The sequence below is a fragment of the Palaemon carinicauda genome, chromosome 34 (assembly GCF_036898095.1).
Source record: "Palaemon carinicauda isolate YSFRI2023 chromosome 34, ASM3689809v2, whole genome shotgun sequence".
Classification (NCBI taxonomy): Eukaryota; Metazoa; Arthropoda; class Malacostraca; order Decapoda; family Palaemonidae; genus Palaemon; species Palaemon carinicauda.
This window is the reverse complement of record NC_090758.1, coordinates 77,458,441-77,463,440: the sequence shown is the minus strand read 5'-3', so window position 1 is coordinate 77,463,440 and position 5,000 is coordinate 77,458,441. Positions and strand designations below refer to the sequence as shown.

The following is a 5,000-nucleotide window of genomic DNA, read 5'->3' as shown; positions in this document are numbered from 1 at the left end:
TCAAACCTTCTTGGCTAGATTCCTTGGAAGCTTCTCAGGCTCTTAGTTACTCTGATATAGATAGACAGAGCTTAGACGCCTGTAGTTTATCAGCACTCAGAAGTAAGAGCGGATCATACTCAGTCATGAGTGCAGTTGATGGCAGCGCATCCCCCAAAGTGGAGAAGAACTTGAAACCAAGAAGAAAAAGGGCCTCATGTCCCTCGTTTCGAAAAAGTCGTAAGACCAGTAGAAAACTGCGCCAGCAGAAGAAAGCAGCCGCTGATGGGGACAGCACCTCCACCGCACAGCGGTAATGAGTGATGGCGAGCAAGATCCTTACGTAGATTCAGAACTCAGTGCTCCAAACAGCCCTGCTCCTGTGAAAAATGAGTTGTTACAAGATGCAAACACTGATATAGCGAATAGCGAAACTAATATAGACTGCCACCAAGCCACCCACGAGAGACTTAATGGAACGTCATCTCCTAAAGAATCCTCAGAACCAAACAGTAGGAATTCATCACCATTAATGGGTAAGAACAACAAGATTTCTGAAACTGTTAAGAAATTTGAAGAGAAAGAAGACAAAAAGGTAGGAAAGAACAAGTTTGGAACCTCCCTCTTTCGGAAGAAGAAAGCCGAACAACCCTCCACACAACAGTCATCAAAAGATGCCACAGACACAACTGAATCAGAAACAATGGAGAATAAGAGTCAACCAAAGACTGAACCTGAACAACCATCTACTGACGACTCATTGCCGGAAGGCGCTGCAGATGTTCCTAGCTCTGAAGTGGCGGGATCCGTTGATGCCCAGTCGTCTTCATTTCCGTTCGTATATTTCAAGTGTCCAGCTTGTGAAGAACTGGACCGTTAACTCGGATACACCTGTAGCACAGCTCAGTCCAGAAGCCCTTGCAAAGACCAGTCACGATGCAGCAGATGGCGGAAAGGCAGCAGTAGAAGGAAAAGCCATTACTCCTGATAAAACTTCAACTACAACCATTGAAACCAAGAAAGTCACAACATCATCAGCCAACAGCAAGCCTTCAGCCACTGAGGTAACGTCTAAAAAGACAACAACGGTCACTATCGTTTCTAAACAGTCTCCCAAACCTAGAAGTCCAACCACATTCATTGGTGGGCGGGGCAAGGCCCCTGCCACCCCCTCCCTCTCCATCGGGACCTAGAATAAATCCAAAAGTATCCCCAGGCAATACTTCGCCCAAAATTAACTCTAAGCAATCGAAACCACCATCCCCCCGTTGGGCCTAAAAAACTCCCATCAGAGTTCACGGCCTCTCCTTCCCCAGGTAATACTGAACAAGCCAGAAGTGTTTTAGGAACTAATTCACCTAGGCATCAGCCAATCCCTCCAGTCACTGTCACCCCCTCAGAATCTTATTCCAAACAATCTCAGTCTTCATATCCCACAAAACCATCCATCAATGAATCTTCCCAGGTAAGAAAAACTGTTACGAACGACATGCAGCAGCCTCCCAAGATAGTAATTAATGAATCGCCTAAACCCAAAATAGTCATAGATGAACCACAGCCATCCAAAAAGATCAATATAATTGAACCTTCACAACCCAAAGGTCAGGTGACACAAGAGTCACAAACATCCGAGAAACATATCCGATAGAGCAACCTCGAACAGTATCCAACAGTTCACAACCCCAACATAAAGTAACAGTCAGTAATCCATTGCAGTCAAAATTCTCAACAATGAATCAGTCCCAGGAACCTCGTCAGACTAAATCGGCACATGAAATCGAACCACAACTCAAAAAAGAACCGGCTGCTGAACCCCTAGCGCCCAAAAGGGTGCCGCTCCGTGTAAACCCGGGGGATGCAGCCGTCACACCCAACCCCATGCCCATACCGGTCTCGCTGTCCCCTGGGATGGTGACGCCGCCCTCCAGCCCCGAGGGTAACTCGGAAAGGGACGCGAGAGAGACCCCCGAAGGCGACCGAACGGAAAACGAGAAAAATTCCCTCTTGGATTCAACCGGCCTGTCTGATTCGTGGGTATGGTATAATTCTGCTGCTGGTTCACGCCTTACCATCTCGGTTTCCTAGATGGCTTTCGTAGAGATGCCACGCCTCAGATATGTAAATAGAAGTGTAGTCCATGACCTTCCTGAGGGCCGTGGCACGTAGAACTTAGTAGAACTTTGCTTCGTACACCTCGAGTAGAATCGAGACCCTAAATGCCCTTGTGGGATATGTAAAAAGAAATGCTCCACATGACCACTTGTATAAGCTTGAGGACAAAGGCATGTATGATCTGGCTTCTCCCCTCCCCCTGTAAATAGATCAGGAACCTAGAATACCCCACTCCCCCCAAAACTGTAAATATAAACAGTTACAGATGTACACAACCATCTTCTGGCACACTAAATACAAACACATGTGTTTTCTCTTGCATCTTTATGTGTTATGATGTAAACTTTGTGTATAAATATGACGTTTTACCCTTGTAAATATAATACCAGAGGAGTTTTTTTTCAGTTTATGTAATTCTAGGTAAGAATTACGTTTTGCATGTTGTAATGTAATGTAATGTAATTGCTATGTTTAAGGTACTAAATGATTCGTTATTTATATACATATTGCTCAATTTTTTTACAGGAACAAATATTTATATGTATTCCTAAAGATACATTGATAAATGTAATTATTATTACCTCAGCCAAGGAGGTTATGAAATGACTTGCGTTTATTACCTCCGCCAACGAAGTTGGAAGGAGGTTATGTTTTCACCCCTGTTTGTGTATTTGTGTGTGTGTGTTTGTGAACACGTTTCTGGCCACAGTTTTAATCGTAGAGTAATGAAACATTCAGGGATTATTTGTTACAGAAAAAGCTAGAAATTATTGCATTTTGGAAGGTCAAGGTCAAAGGTCAAGGTCACTGTCAAGTAAAATGTCCAATTCACATAATCAGCCACAAGTTTGGACATCGTTGTCACAGAGACTTCAAACTTGGTTCACATTTGAGTGTATGAAAATCCACGCCAATTAATACATGTTAAGATCAAAGGTCAAGGTCAAGGTCAAGAAATAAGCTGCTGCAGCGCTGCAGCGGAGGTCTGCTCTCTACTGAGTGCCCCTCTATAGTCAATTTTTTTTAGCAAGGCAGATTTGCACCGACTCGCAGCGGTGCCCTTTTAGCTCGGAAAAAGTTTCCTGATCGCTGATTGGTTAGAATTATCTTGCCCAACCAATCAGCGATCAGGAAACTTTTCCGAGCTAAAAGGGCACCCCTGCGAGTCAGTGCAAATCTGCCTCGCTAAAAAAATTGACTATAGTTATTTATTTATCTGTTTGTTTATTAGCAAGATTATATCAAAACTTCTTGCCTAATTTTCACCAAATTTGAACAATGGAACTCTGGTTATTATTGTTATTATTATTATAGAGTAGATTCATTCACGGTCGACATGTGAAATAGGGAAAGATTGGTCCGTAGACTTAAGTCAAATGTTGACAATTATAATTGGCGGAGGTCTGAAATCTCTCTAATGCTCTTTCTACTTATTATCATTATTATTGTTATTATTATTATTATTATTATTATTATTATTAAGCCTAAAAATAGGCGAGAGACCATTAACTTATGAAATAATTTCCATTTGAATAGAGAAATTACACAAAATAATAATATATATATCATAAAAATCAATTAAAAAAAACTTTTTCTATTAGGACCAAACATGTAAGATAGAATGATTCTCTCTCTCTCTCTCTTTCTCTCTCTCTCTCTCTCTCTCTCTCTCTCTCACTGAGTTGGAAGACTGTTTTGAAAAGTTGTAATATAATTTGTAATTTTCAATTTTTTCAAGTCCCCTTATCCACTGATCTCTCTCTCTCTCTCCCCCATCTTTCTCTCTCTCTCTCTCTCTCTCTCTCTCTCTCTCTCTTTCAATGTCCTTGTTGTTTAACCCGTTCACTTGGACAACAATTTTGAAAAGATGTAATATAATTTGTTATTCTCAATTCTTTCAAGTCCCCTTATCCACTGATCTCTCTCTCTCTCTCTCTCTCTCTCTCTCTCTCTAGGTATCTCTTGCAAATACCAAGAAGATGAGACCTGGCATTTTGAAATCAAAACCTGATATCCATCAGGTAATCAAAAAAAGACATGAGGTATTGCAATCTCTGTATTTGTGTGTTTGTTTGTTTGTTGATCTGTCCGTGTGTGTCTGTCTGTCACGATGCTGAAAGATACCCGGAGCTGAAGCCAGGATAGATGAAGCTTGGGATCGGATATCGAGTTCTGGAAGCCGGTTTTGGAGAAAGCCTCGATAACTCGAGATGAAGATATATCCAGATCTCTCTCTCTCTCTCTCTCTCTCTCTCTCTCTCTCTGCATCCCAGACCATCCAAGACTGGAAGATGCAAAATACACCGGAAGATGCATTAGCAACTCTCTGGTGGATATACGAGGTGCCTCACACTGAGGGACCTGGGGGAACCCAAACATAGAATAAGAATAGGGCACTCTCTCTCTCTCTCTCTCTCTCTCTCTCTCTCTCTCTCTCTCCCCCCCCATAAGAACACATTCCTGAATTCGTCTGGAGTATGTACAGTGGACTTGAAATGAACTTATATCTCAGGTAAGAGTCTTTACTGGCATTGTTTCGACTCAGACATCGGTTCGAATCCTTGCTCAGCCAGAAGCATTTATCATAAATGAATTTCCAGTGGATATACATTCCCAAAGGTAGAATTCAATATTGAAATGCCATCATGGTTGATATACGTACTCAGAAACGTCCCTCTTAAAAGTCCCTCTCAATCACTTTTTGAAAATTAAATGAATTTCAGGGAATTGAATCAACCTTAGGAATGAATTGAATGTATTATCTCCTGTATCAATGTATTCCATATCTTAAATATATTTTTGAGTGCATTATATATTAAACCTGGCTTTAATAATACCAAAGAACTCATACGGAAATGTTATAAGTTTCCCCAATGAAAAACAGATACTTATCTTTTTGGTACACTATT

At 41.4% G+C, this 5,000-nt stretch overlaps 1 pseudogene; it reads left to right on the top strand.

The window, feature by feature from the left end:
• The window catches only part of LOC137626490 (uncharacterized), a 45,976-nt pseudogene that overhangs the window by 1,141 nt on the left and 39,835 nt on the right, over positions 1 to 5,000 (top strand).